This window comes from Hyla sarda, chromosome 3, assembly GCF_029499605.1.
Source record: "Hyla sarda isolate aHylSar1 chromosome 3, aHylSar1.hap1, whole genome shotgun sequence".
In the NCBI taxonomy this organism is placed as follows: domain Eukaryota; kingdom Metazoa; phylum Chordata; class Amphibia; order Anura; family Hylidae; genus Hyla; species Hyla sarda.
In genome coordinates this window covers 203,891,998-203,907,434 of record NC_079191.1, presented here as the reverse complement: position 1 = coordinate 203,907,434, position 15,437 = coordinate 203,891,998, and positions in this window count along the sequence as shown.

Here is a 15,437-nt window from a genome sequence, read left to right as displayed (position 1 = left end):
TTCTACCGTTTCGCCGTAGATTTTTGGGTAAAATGACTGATGTCACTGCAAAGTAGAATTCGTGGCACAACAAATAAGCCATCATATGGATTTTTAGGTGCAAAATTGAAAGGGTTATGATTTTTAAAAGGTGATGAGGAAAAAACTAAAGTGCAAAAACTTAAAAACTTGTGGTCCTTAAGGGGTTAAATGTTGGATTCTTTTGCTACCTTTCAGTTACCTGGGTCTGACATGGAGTTCTTGCCCTACATTGTCTTAGATATGGAAACATGACTGGATAAACAATAGTGAGCTGACAGACAGATGTGGATTATATTTTGTGTGTAATTTGTTAATTTTAGCTATTCAAATTAATTTTTAAGCTATAAAGCAATCATTTGTTAGAAGCCTATAAAAGAAACATAACCTGATTCATATATTCATATACCACATCATGGTGACTGTCAAAAAATACCCATTTGCTGTCTTTTTTTTTTTTTTTAAATACTAAGGGGGGGGGGGGGGGAATTAAAACCTGTGTAAAGGAAAAGTTTCCCAAACCAAAAAACAAATAAGCTCATAAATGAAGTTATGTTTGAAAATGTGTAATGACACAAAACATATTGAACACATTAAGAAAGGGAGGTGCAAAAAGGCATGGAAAGTCAAGACAAAAAAATCTGTCAGTAATTAAAAAGTAATCCAACCCCTTGTCAGAGCAAATTAATATCAGCTTGTTCAGTCCCAACTGATGGCCTACAACAAGGTCTCATTGCCAAAACGTCACACAAGACACATCTCATGATGTGTAAAAGCAAAGAGCTGTCTCAAGACTCTCACAATTTAATTGGTGCAAAACAATGGCATTGGTTACAGGCTCAGGTTGCAGTGAGTACTGTTGGGGCCATAATAAGCAATTGGATAGACAATCATTTCACCATAAATTTGCCTCCACCAGGAGCTCCTCTTAAGATTTCTGACAGAGGAGTGAAAAGAATAATCAGAAGAAGAGTCGAGTCCCCCGAACCCGGATTCGATCTGAAATTCGTGAGTGACCAGTCCTCTGATGAAGCTGGGTTGCCAGTGAAATGTCAGGACTCTGGCTTGTGTCTCGTTTTAACAGCAGCGGTTTCAGTCAGCCCTATCAGCCACACTTGCTAATAGCCATACTAGTGGCCATACAGATATAAGAGGCACACAAGTATTTTGGCATTACAACAGACAATGAATAGGAACTAGACTGACACTGTTTAGTCCAATCACCACTTTTCTTTTCTTTTCACTAATTTAAGCGCATAAAAAGTTATATTTTATAATTAGTTATGGTGGGGGGGGGGGGGGGTTCTAGTTTTGGGTACCCGTTTGGGGGATTCCCCTAAAGTTGTTGTGACTGTCTATTACCTTGTTACCCCCTGGGATTTGTTGTTTATTTATATATATATAAATATATATTTAGATATAATGATACTTTTCTGACAAATCATCTTGCGCCTGTAGGAAGAACATTTCTTCCAGCTGAATGGACTTCATTACAGCATTTTTGTTATCTAGTTAAAACCTTGTACTTTTTAGTACAGAATGAAAGTTCAAGCTGAAATGTGCTATAAATTTGCAAATGCTTTTTAAAGTGCTGATATTTAGCACTGCATTAAATTTATGACTGCCCAATGATCTTCTTCCAACAGCAGCTATTGTTTTTTGCAGAGGTCATGTCTGATTTGAAGTTAAAGTCTCAGTATTACCAAAGTTCTTCTTCCAAGAAAATCTCAGGACAGGATTTATTAGACTTCATATGTCAGCAATGCGATAGTAAACTTTAGAGAAAAAAAATTCTAGTAAAAAAGTTGGTGAGTAAAATTTAGGTCTTATTCAGATTTTCCTCTTAAATGAATATTCAAAAATAGAAAGGAGTCAAAAAGGCAATGTGAAAACATTAAAAAGGAGTTTTAGACACCTCTTTAGGAATCGATTCATCTTATTGAGAGTAACAGTTTAAAATAAAATAAAGTACATTAATTTCAAATCACTTTATCTATTTTCAATATTTAGATTTTTAAAAAAGTAATACCAATGATTCTGTTTTGTAGTAACCATAGAGAGTATAGATGTAAATTAGAAGTGTGGACATTGTTATCCATTCAATATTTTTAGGTCATACCTTTCTTTTGCAATAGGCCATTCTGCTCTGTATGTATTTTTATATTTCTTTAAGTAGTTCTTCAGCTCTACTACTAGTAAATAGTTGTGTTCATCACAAATTAAATTAAATGATAGGTTGTAACTCTTACTTAACCCCTTAAGGGGTCCGCAGGGATTTTTCACTTTCGCACTTTCGTCTTTCCTCCTCGCTATTTAATAGCCATAACTCTTCCACTTTTTCACTTGCAGATCCATATGAGGTTTATTGTTTATTGTGCCACCCATTGAACTTTAATGCTCCACCAATTGAACTTGAACTGTGATGACATTACGGTGGAACAAAAAAAAAATTATTTGTGGGGCAAAATTGAAAAAACTAAACTTTTAGTAGCTTCAGTTTCTACTTTTTGTATGAACATTGTATGCTTAACCTGTTGGGGACTACGGGCGTATGGATATGCCCTTGCGTCCTGGTTCTTAAGGACCAAGGGCGTACCTGTACCTGAATTTTGATCCCCGCCGCTAGCCGGATGGGAATCGGAATGGAATGCCTGCTGAAATAATTCAGCAGGCATCCCATGCAAATGCCTGGGGGGGGGGGGGTGTCAATTCAGATCAGTAATTCTCCGGCTATTTGGGGCCGATTAGTAATCTGATGCCCCGATAGCCCGGAAAATAGGGATGATCGGAGCTGCCACCTCCTCCTATCCCCTGCGATTGGCCAATGCGGCCAATCAGCGAATTGCAGGGCGGGGGGGGGGGGAGAACATTCATTTCCCCCGCTCTGCCCGACCCTGGATGTTGGGGAAGAGTGGGGGGAAGATGGTGGTGATGTGTGGGGCCGTTGCGGGGACCGACTGCGCTGGTTACCTGGGCTCACGCAGCGACCAGGGACTGGCTGCTGACAAGATGCGCAGGCAAGTGGAGGCGGCGGTGGCAGCGGTTTCCCAGGTACAGCTGTGAAGGTCGCCGTAAAGTGATCTTCACTGCTGTATCTAGGAGTTTCAAAACTGCAACTCCCAGCCAAAAGTTGTCTGGGCATGCTGGGAGTTGTAGTTTTGCAACATTTTGCAACATCTGAAGGGCCACAGTTTGGAGACCACTGTCCTTTGAGATGTTGCAAAACTACAACTCTCAGCATGCCCAGACTGTCCAGACATGCTGGGAGTTGTAGTTCTGTAAGATCTGTCCCTTCAGATGTGGCCGAACTACAACTCCCAGCATGCCTGGGTAGTCTGGGCATGCTTGGAGTTGAAGTCTTGCAACATCTGGAGGGCTACAGTTTGGAGACCACTACACAGTGGTCTCCAAACTGTTCTCCTCCAGTTGTTGCATAACTACAACTCCCAACATGCCCTTCGGCTGTCTGGGCATGCTGAGAGTTGAAGTATTGCAACAACTGGAGGCACACTGATTGGGAAAAATTGTCTGTTTCCTAACTCAGTGTTTCCCAACCCGTGTGCCTCCTGCTGTTGCAAAACTATAACTCCCAGCATGCACTGGCAGACCACGCATGCTGGGAGTTGTAGTTTTGCTACAGCTGGATGCACACGGGTTGGGAAACACTGAGTTAGGAAACAGACAGTGGTGCGGAAACACTGCGGTAGTCTGTTACCTAACACAGTGTTTCCCAATCCCAACCAGCCTCCAGCTGTTGCATAACTACAACTCCCAGCATGCATGGTCTGTCAGCGCATGCTGGGAGTTGTAGTTTGCCCCCCACGTGAATGTACAGGGTACATTCACACGTTCGGGGGTATACAGCAAGTTTCCCGCTTCAAGTTTGAGATGCGGCAAATTTTCCGCTTCAACGGGAAACTCACTGTAAATCTCTGCCCGTGTGAATATACCCTAAAAACACTACACTATACTACACTACACTAAGCCTAAATAAAGAGTAAAACACTTCATATACACTCCACCCCCCCCCCCCCCCCCCCCAATAAAAGTAAAAACCTCTTGTACATCAGTTTTTCCAAACTGTTTTACAACAGCTGGAGACACCCTGTTTGGGGAAAACCGATGTACATTATTTTTGGTGGAGTAGGCAAGTGTAACGCTTGCATCCGGGTACACCCCTATGAAAATCCCTAATTTAGGCCTCAAATGCCCATGGCGCTCTCTCACTTCAGAGCCCTGTCGTATTTCAAGACAACAGTTTAGGGCCACACAATGGGTATCACCAAATTTTGGGGGGCTTTTTCTCCTTTTACCCCTTATGAAAAGGTAAAGTTGGGGTCTACACCAGCATGTTAGGGTAAAAAAAATTTTTTTTTACTCTAACATGCTGGTGTTGCCCCATTCTTTTAATTTACATGGAAGGTAAAAGGAAATAAAGACCCCCAAAATTTGTAACGCAATTTCTCCCAAGTACAGAAATACCCCATATGTGGACGTAAAATGCTCTGCGGGCGCACAACAAGGCTCAGAGAGCGCCATGTACATTTGAGGCCTAAACTGGTGATTTGCACATGGGGTTGCTGCTGGTTACAGGGGTTCTGACATAAACGCAAAATAAATAAATACCCACATGTGACCCCATTTTGGAAACTGCACCCCTCACGGAAGGTAACAAGGGGTATAGTGAGCCTTAACACCCCAAAGGTGACTGAAAGATTTTTGAAACAGTTGTCCGTGAAAATGAAGAATGTAATTTGTGCTCACTGCACCCCTTGTTACATTTCTTGAGGGGTCTAGTTTCCCAAATAGTGTGCCATGTGGGGTGTTTTTCACTGTTCTGGCACCATGGGGGCTTCCTAAATGTGACATGCCCCGCTTTACAAAAGCCCAATGTCGCTCCTTCCCTTCTGAGCCCTCTAGTGCACCCACAGAGCACTTTACATCCACATATGATATATTTCCTTACTCGAGAGAAATGATGTTTCAAATGTTGGGGGACATTTTCACCTATTACCCCTTGTGAAAATGAAAAATGTGGGGTAAGATCAGCGTTTTAGTAGAAAAATAAAAAATTTTATTTTCACTTGCAACTTTATTGAAAATTCGTCAAACACCTGTGAGGTGTTAAGGCTCACTTTACCCCTTGTTATGTTCCATGAAAGGTGTAGTTTCCCAAATAGTGTACCACGTGGGGTGTTTTTTGCTGTTCTGGCACCATAGGGGCTTCCTAAATTTGACATGCCCCCCAAAAACCTTTTCAGTAAAATTCACTCTCCAAAATCCCATTGTCGCTCCTTCTCTTCTGACCCGTCTAGTGCACCCACAGAGCACTTTACATCCACATATGAGGCATTTCCTTACTCGAGAGAAATTGAGTTACATATTTTTGGGGGCTTTTTCTCCTTTTACCCCTTGTAAAAATAAAAAATATGGGTCGACAAGAACATGTTAGTCTAAAAAATGAAGATTTTGAATTTTTGCCTCCACTTTGCTGCTATTCCTGTGAAACACCTAGAGGGTTAACACACTTTCTGAATGTCATTTTGAATATGTTGAGGGGTGTAGTTTTCATATTCGGGTCCTTTATGGGGAATTTCTAACATAAAGATCCTCAAATTCACTTCAAAACTGAACTGGTCCCTGAAAAATGCAGATTTTGAAATTTACTTGAAAAATTGGAAAATTGCTGCTGAGTTTGAAGCCCTCTGATGTCTTCAAAAAAGTAAAAACATGTAAACTTTATGATGCAAACATAAAGTAGACATATTAAATATGTGAATCAATATATAATTTTTTGGTATGTCTATTTTCCTTACAAGCAGAGAGCTTCAAAGTTATAACAATGCCAAATTTTTTAATTTTTCATGAAATTTTTACATTTTTCCCCAAGAAATTATGCAAGTATCGACGAAAATTTACCACTTACATTAAGTAGAATATCTCACGAAAAAACAGTTTCTGAATCAAATTCATATTTACAAGCATCTCAGAGTTATTAATGCTTAAAGTGACAGTGGTCAAAATTGCAAAACATGCTCTGGTCCTTAGGGTCAAAATGGGCTCGGTCCCCAAGGGGTTAAAATTGTCCTCTTCTGACCCCAATAACTTTTTTTTATTTTTTTATATACAGGGATGTATGAGGGCTCATTTTTTATTTTTTTTATTTTTTTGCCCAGTGATCTATAGTTTTTATCTGCACTATTTTTGTTTTGACTGGACTTTTTGATCGCTTGATCGCTGGATCAGTACAGGATGAGTAACTCACTGTACAGTGACCCACCTGCTAAATAGTGAGTACAACTCTGGAGTATAATACATTATATAACTCAGGATCAGTACAGGATAAGTAATGTCATGTATGTACATAGTGACATTACACTGTTGGGCCTCTTCTAGCCATGATACATGATGAGATACAATTGAGCATGTAGGCATACAGGTTCAGTATGGCATCTTGTGGCACATTTTCCCACAGATGTTGCAGCTGGGCCTCCAGATTTCCCAAGTTGGCTCACCATAAAAACTTGATTTGAGATATGTAGCAACTAGGCAGGAAGTAATCAGTCAAAGAAGTGTCACAATCTGGTGCAGACATTACTGGGAAATTACCGGGGTGTCCTGATCAGATTAGAGAATGGTGGGAGGTCCCTTACCTGCCTTCACGCTGTCCAATCTCTTCTGCGATGCTCCAGCCAGGCTCAGCATGCTGGAGCAATAAAGCGCAGATAACACTGATCAATGCTATGCTATGACATAGCATTAAACAGTGTATACAATCATTAGATTGCTTGTAATAGTCCCCTATGGGAACAAAAAAATTGTGTAAAAAAAGAAAAAAAAGTTAATAAATGTGAACTAACCCCTTCCCTAATAAAAGTTTAAATCACCCCCCTTTTCCCATTTAAAAAAAAGGAAACAAAAATAACCAAAATGTTGTATTTTTCTTCATTTTGTATACTTAAAAAATGTATAAAAAGCGATCAAAAAGTCCCATGAAACAAAAATGATACCAATAAAAACTATAAACCATGGCGCAAAAAATGAGCTCTCAGATAGCCTTGTATGCAGAAAATTAAAAAGTTATAGGGGTCAGAAGATGACAATTTTAAACATACTCATTTTGGTGCATGTAGTCATTAAAATAAAATAAAACCTACATAAATTGGGTATCCCTATAACTGTATGGACCTACAGAATAAATATAAGGTGTCATTTTTGCAGAAAAGTGAAATGCGTAGAAACGGAAGCTGCTTAAAAACTTGCAGTTTTTTAAAAAAAATGGCAGTTTTAAAAAAAAAATTTGTCCCATAAATAGTTTTTTTAATGAGATTCGCCATAGATTTTGTGGTGAAATGTCTGATGTCATTACAAAGTAAAATTGGTGGTGCATAACACAAGCCCTCATACAGGTCTGTAGGTGGAAAACTGAAAGCGTTATGATTTTTAGAAGGTGAGGAGGAAAAAATTTAAGTGCAAAAATGGAAAAACCCGGAGTCCTTAAAGGGCAAAAGTGCTTACCTTGAGGCCTCCATACTCACTGTATGACTGGATCCACACAGAATATGGCCACCAAGTTGATACAATTCTACACCATAGCAATATAGGTTTCTTGTTTACTACACCACTGAAAACAAAGAAGATGGTGGCTGTTTCTCAGTGGCCGGACACATAATGGGAATTCTTTTAAAGGGGTACTCCGCCCCTGACATCTTATCCCCTATCCAAAAGGACAGGGGATAAGATGTTAGATCGCCATAGTCCCGCTGCTGGGGACCCCAGGGATCGCCGCTGCGGCACCCCGCCATCATTACTGCTCAGAGCGAGTTCGCTCTGTGCGTAATGACGGGCGATACAGGGGCCGGAGCAGTGTGACGTCATGGCTCCCCCCCTCATGACATCACTGGCCGTCCCCTTAATGCAAGTCTATGGCAGGGGGCGTGACGACCGCCACGCCCCCTTCCCATAGACTTGTATTGACGGGGCGGAGCCGTGACGTAACGATGCTCCGGCCCCTGTATTGCCCGTCATTACGTGCAGAGCGAACTCGCTCTGCACAGTAATGATAGCGGGGTGCTGCAGCAGCGATCCCCGGGGTCCCCAGCGGCGGGACCCCGGCGATCTGACATCTTATCCCCTATCCTTTGGATAGGAGATAAGATGTCTAGGGGCGGAGTACCCCTTTAAGCACCCGTAATTTACTCAGGCAGAGACAAGCGTGTAATGAAAGTGCCAACGGTGTCTAGATGGTGAACAAGGTAACTATGGAAGCTGCTTGTGTGTATTGGCAGATCAAACAACCTCTTAACTGATGGTCTGTCTGGACTGTCTAGAGCCTGTTGGCTGTGTGAACATGTCCTTCCCTAGCCAATACTCCCAATAACTCCTATTAGCTTGGTCATAATGGACTAGATGGAGGGCAATTCATTGAAATGACCATGTTGCTTCTTTTAAAGTCTTTCAACTGGGCAAAATGCCTGACAGTGTGTCATAGAGGCCACTTGTCAGATTGGCACACCATCCCCTCCCATGTCTCCATTGTTTCCCCTGCCTCCTGATTTAGAATAAGAGTCGAACCAATGCAGTAGAGATGAGCAAATTTTTGAAAAATTCAATTCGGTCGATTTGCTAAATTTCCCCAAAAAATTTGGTTCGGTACGCATTTATTAGTGGCAAATCTGTATTAAAAAATGGCTATTTCTGGCCTACAGAGAGCCTCAACAGGGAAGAACACTTTGCCTTGCTGTAACACGCATAGGGTGTGTGCTGCGTTGTTGAAATAATACTATTATTCAGTATGACATGCAGATCAGAGGTGTCCCTATTAGAATCACTGCCGTAGAGCAGCACAAGGACAGAGCCTAGAGGTGGCATCAGTATGAGGAGACCATATAGTGGCTGAATGACAGCCTGGAGGTGGCGGAAGCATGAGGAGACCATAAAGTCCCTGAATGACACAGCGTGGAGGTGACGGCAGCAAGATCACACCATAGAGTAGCTGAATGACACAGCCTGGAGTTGACAGCAGAATGAGGAGACCATATAGTGGCTGGATGACACAGCCTGCAATTGGTGGCAGCAAGAGCAGACCATATAGTGACTGAATGACACAGCCTGGAGTTGACGGCAGCATGATGAGACCATATAGTGGCTGAATGACACAGCCTGGAGTTGGCGGCAGCATGAGGAGACCATATAAAGGTTGAATGACACAGCCTGGAGTTGGCGGCACCATGAGGAGACCATATAGTGGCTGAATGACAGCCTGGAGTTGGCGGCAGCATGAGGAGACCATATAGTGGCTGAATAACACAGTGTGGCGGTGGCGGATACATGAGGAGACCATATAGTTGCAGAATGAGACAGCCTGGTGGTGGCAGCAGCATGAGGAGAACATATGGTGGCTAAATGAGACAGCTTGGAGCTGGCATCAGCATGAGAACATATGGTGGCAGTATGAGACAGCCTGGAGGTGCATCAGCAGCATCAGGAGTCCTGAAAGTGACCCAGTGACATAGTGGGGCGGTGGGTGGCAATACCAGTACCGAGTGACAAAGGTGGGTGAAAAAATGAGAACTTGGCATTAGATATGTGGCATCAGGTGGGTGACAAGATCAGAATAGTAGCTGAGGCAGGTAGGCAGAAGAAAATGGTCTCTTTTATATAAGTGTTAGTGTGCACAAGTAAGTTGTCACGATGCCGGCTGGCAGGTAGTGGACCCTCTGTGCCAGAGAGGGATTGGCGTGGACCGTGCTAGTGGACCGGTTCTAAGCCACTACTGGTTTTCACCAGAGCCCGCCGCAAAGCGGGATGGTCTTGCTGCGGCGGTAGTGACCAGGTCGTATCCACTAGCAACGGCTCACCTCTCTGGCTGCTGAAGATAGGCGCGGTACAAGGGAGTAGGCAGAAGCAAGGTCGGACGTAGCAGAAGGTCGGGGCAGGCAGCAAGGATCGTAGTCAGGGGCAACGGCAGAAGGTCTGGAAACACAGGCAAGGAACACACAAGGAACGCTTTCACTGGCACTAAGGCAACAAGATCCGGCAAGGGAGTGCAAGGGAAGTGAGGTAATATAGGGAAGTGCACAGGTGAAAACCCTAATTGGAACCACTGCGCCAATCAGCGGCGCAGTGGCCCTTTAAATCGCAGAGACCCGGCGCGCGCGCGCCCTAGGGAGCGGGGCCGCGCGCGCCGGGACAGAACAGACGGGGAGCGAGTCAGGTAGGGGGGCCGGGGTGCGCATCGCGAGCGGGCGCTACCCGCATCGCGAATCGCATCCCGGCTGGCAGCGGGATCGCAGCGCCCCGGGTCAGAGGACGTGACCGGAGCGCTGCAGCGGAGGGAGTGAAGCGAGCGCTCCGGGGAGGAGCGGGGACCCGGAGCGCTCGGTGTAACAGTACCCCCCCCCCTTGGGTCTCCCCCTCTTCTTGGAGCCTGAGAACCTGAGGAGCAGACTTTTGTCAAGGATGTTGTCCTCAGGTTCCCAGGATCTCTCTTCAGGACCACAACCCTCCCAGTCTACTAAAAAAAAATTTTTCCCTCTGACCTTTTTGGCAGCCAAAATTTCCTTGACCGAGAAGACGTCCGAGGAGCCGGAAACAGGAGTGGGAGGAACAGATTTGGGAGAAAAACGGTTGAGGATGAGTGGTTTGAGAAGAGAGACGTGAAAGGCATTAGGGATACGAAGAGAAGGAGGAAGAAGAAGTTTATAAGAGACAGGATTAATTTGACACAAAATTTTGAAAGGACCAAGATAGCGTGGTCCCAACTTGTAGCTAGGGACACGGAAGCGGACATATTTAGCGGAGAGCCATACCTTGTCTCCAGGGGAAAAAACGGGGGGAGCTCTTCTTTTCTTATCCGCGAACCTCTTCATGCGTGAAGAAGCCTGTAAGAGAGAATTTTGGGTCTCTCTCCATATAATGGAAAGGTCACGAGAAATTTCATCCACAGCGGGCAGACCAGAGGGCAAGGGGGTAGGGAGGGGGGGAAGAGGGTGACGGCCGTACACCACGAAAAATGGGGATTTGGAGGAAGATTCAGAGACCCTGAAGTTATACGAGAATTCGGCCCATGGAAGGAGATCTGCCCAGTCATCCTGGCGGGAGGAAACAAAATGTCGCAAATAATCACCCAGGATCTGGTTAATTCTTTCTACTTGTCCATTGGACTGGGGATGATATGCAGAGGAAAAATTTAATTTAATCTTGAGTTGTTTACAGAGAGCCCTCCAGAATTTAGACACGAATTGGACCCCTCTATCCGAGACAATCTGCGTAGGCAACCCGTGAAGACGAAAAATGTGTACAAAAAATTGTTTAGCCAACTGAGGCGCAGAAGGAAGACCAGGAAGAGGGATGAAATGTGCCATTTTGGAGAATCGATCAACGACCACCCAAATAACGGTGTTGCCACGGGAAGGGGGTAAATCAGTAATAAAATCCATACCAATCAGAGACCAAGGCTGTTCGGGGACAGGCAGAGGATGAAGAAAACCAGCGGGCTTCTGGCGAGGAGTCTTATCCCGGGCACAGATAGTGCAGGCTCGCACAAAGTCCCCAACATCCGTCTCCAGAGTCGGCCACCAATAGAAGCGGGAGATGAGTTGCACAGATTTCTTGATGCCCGCATGACCTGCGAGATGGGAGGAGTGACCCCATTTGAGGATTCCGAGGCGTTGGCGTGGAGAAACAAAGGTCTTTCCTGGAGGAGTCTGCCTGATGGAGGCAGGAGAAGTGGAGATCAGGCAGTCAGGTGGAATGATGTGTTGCGGAGGGAGATCAACTTCTGAGGCATCCGAGGAACGAGAGAGAGCATCGGCCCTAATGTTCTTATCGGCAGGACGAAAGTGAATCTCAAAATTAAATCGGGCAAAGAACAGAGACCACCGGGCCTGGCGAGGATTCAGCCGTTGGGCAGACTGGAGGTAGAAGAGGTTCTTGTGGTCGGTGTAGATAATAACAGGAAATCTTGATCCCTCCAGCAGATGCCTCCATTCCTCAAGTGCTAATTTAATGGCTAGAAGCTCTCGATCCCCGATGGAGTAGTTCCTCTCCGCTGGAGAGAAGGTCCTAGAGAAAAAACCACAAGTGACAGCATGCCCGGAAGAATTTTTTTGTAGAAGAACAGCTCCAGCTCCCACTGAGGAGGCATCAACCTCCAATAGGAAGGGTTTGGAAGGGTCAGGTCTGGAGAGCACGGGAGCCGAAGAAAAGGCAGACTTGAGTCGTTTAAAGGAGTCTTCTGCTTGAGGAGGCCAGGACTTGGGATCAGCATTTTTTTTGGTTAAAGCCACGATAGGAGCCACAATGGTAGAAAAATGTGGAATAAATTGCCTGTAATAATTGGCGAACCCCAAAAAGCGTTGGATAGCACGGAGTCCGGAGGGGCGTGGCCAATCTAAGACGGCAGAGAGTTTGTCTGGATCCATCTGTAGTCCCTGGCCAGAGACCAAATATCCTAGAAAAGGAAGAGATTGGCATTCAAACAGACATTTCTCAATTTTGGCATAGAGTTGGTTGTCACGAAGTCTCTGAAGAACCATACGGACATGCTGGCGGTGTTCTTCTAGATTGGCAGAAAAAATTAGGATATCGTCCAGATATACAACAACACAGGAGTATAACAGATCACGAAAAATTTCATTGACAAAGTCTTGGAAGACGGCAGGGGCATTGCACAGTCCAAAGGGCATGACCAGATACTCAAAGTGTCCATCTCTGGTGTTAAATGCCGTTTTCCACTCGTCCCCCTCTCTGATGCGGATGAGGTTATAGGCGCCTCTTAAGTCCAATTTAGTGAAGATGTGGGCACCTTGGAGGCGATCAAAGAGTTCAGAGATGAGGGGTAAGGGGTAGCGGTTCTTAACCGTGATTTTATTAAGACCGCGGTAGTCAATGCAAGGACGTAGGGAGCCATCTTTTTTGGACACAAAGAAAAATCCGGCTCCGGCAGGAGAGGAGGATTTACGGATAAAGCCCTTTTTTAGATTCTCCTGGACGTATTCGGACATGGCAAGAGTCTCTGGGGCAGAGAGAGGATAAATTCTGCCCCGGGGTGGAGTAGTACCCGGGAGGAGGTCGATAGGGCAATCATAAGGCCTGTGAGGAGGTAGAGTCTCAGCTTGTTTTTTGCAGAAAACATCCGCGAAGTCCATATAGGCCTTAGGGAGACCGGTTACTGGAGGAACCACAGAGTTACGGCAAGGGTTACTGGGAACCGGTTTTAGACAGTTCTTGGAACAAGAGGACCCCCAACTCTTGATCTCCCCAGTGGACCAATCCAGGGTTGGGGAATGAAGTTGAAGCCAGGGAAGTCCAAGGAGAATCTCCGAGGTGCAATTGGGGAGGACCAAAAGTTCAATCCTCTCATGATGAGATCCGATGCTCATAAGAAGGGGCTCCGTGCGGAAACGTATGGTACAGTCCAATCTTTCATTATTTACACAATTGATGTAGAGGGGTCTGGCGAGACTGGTCACCGGGATGTTGAACCTGTTGACGAGAGAGGCCAAAATAAAATTTCCTGCAGATCCAGAGTCCAAGAAGGCCACTGTAGAGAAGGAGAAGGCAGAGGCAGACATCCGCACAGGCACAGTAAGACGTGGAGAAGCAGAGTAGACATCAAGGACTGTCTCACCTTTGTGCGGAGTCAGCGTACGTCTTTCCAGGCGGGGAGGACGGATAGGACAATCCCTCAGGAAGTGTTCGGTACTAGCACAGTACAGGCAGAGGTTCTCCATACGGCGTCGTGTCCTCTCTTGAGGTGTCAGGCGAGACCGGTCGACCTGCATAGCCTCCACGGCGGGAGGCACAGGAACAGATTGCAGGGGACCAGAGGAGAGAGGAGCCGAGGAGACGAAACGCCTCGTGCGAACAGAGTCCATATCTTGGCGGAGTTCCTGACGCCTTTCAGAAAAACGCATGTCAATGCGAGTGGCTAGGTGAATAAGTTCATGTAGATTAGCAGGAATTTCTCGTGCGGCCAGAACATCTTTAATGTTGCTGGATAGGCCTTTTTTGAAGGTCGCGCAGAGGGCCTCATTATTCCAGGACAATTCTGAAGCAAGTGTACGGAATTGTACGGCATACTCGCCAACGGAAGAATTACCCTGGACCAGGTTCAACAGGGCAGTCTCAGCAGAAGAGGCTCGGGCAGGTTCCTCAAAGACACTTCGGATTTCCGAGAAGAAGGAGTGTACAGAGGCAGTGACGGGGTCATTGCGGTCCCAGAGCGGTGTGGCCCATGACAGGGCTTTTCCGGACAGAAGACTGACTACGAAAGCCACCTTAGACCTTTCAGTGGGAAACAGGTCCGACATCATCTCCAGATGCAGGGAACATTGGGAAAGAAAGCCACGGCAAAACTTAGAGTCCCCATCAAATTTATCCGGCAAGGATAAGCGTATCCCAGGAGCGGCCACTCGCTGCGGAGGAGGTGCAGGAGCTGGCGGAGGAGATGACTGCTGAAGCTGTGGTAGCAACTGTTGTAGCATCACGGTCAGTTGAGACAGCTGTTGGCCTTGTTGCGCTATCTGTTGTGACTGCTGGGCGACCACCGTGGTGAGGTCAGCGACAACTGGCAGAGGAACTTCAGCGGGATCCATGGCCGGATCTACTGTCACGATGCCGGCTGGCAGGTAGTGGACCCTCTGTGCCAGAGAGGGATTGGCGTGGACCGTGCTAGTGGACCGGTTCTAAGCCACTACTGGTTTTCACCAGAGCCCGCCGCAAAGCGGGATGGTCTTGCTGCGGCGGTAGTGACCAGGTCGTATCCACTAGCAACGGCTCACCTCTCTGGCTGCTGAAGATAGGCGCGGTACAAGGGAGTAGGCAGAAGCAAGGTCGGACGTAGCAGAAGGTCGGGGCAGGCAGCAAGGATCGTAGTCAGGGGCAACGGCAGAAGGTCTGGAAACACAGGCAAGGAACACACAAGGAACGCTTTCACTGGCACTAAGGCAACAAGATCCGGCAAGGGAGTGCAAGGGAAGTGAGGTAATATAGGGAAGTGCACAGGTGAAAACCCTAATTGGAACCACTGCGCCAATCAGCGGCGCAGTGGCCCTTTAAATCGCAGAGACCCGGCGCGCGCGCGCCCTAGGGAGCGGGGCCGCGCGCGCCGGGACAGAACAGACGGGGAGCGAGTCAGGTAGGGGGGCCGGGGTGCGCATCGCGAGCGGGCGCTACCCGCATCGCGAATCGCATCCCGGCTGGCAGCGGGATCGCAGCGCCCCGGGTCAGAGGACGTGACCGGAGCGCTGCAGCGGAGGGAGTGAAGCGAGCGCTCCGGGGAGGAGCGGGGACCCGGAGCGCTCGGCGTAACATAAGTATTGAGGATATGCATTACGTAAAACTTAACTTTTAAGAATATTCTTAGGATAAAATATATGTACACAATTTTTTTTTCAAATAAAACAAAAGGAAAG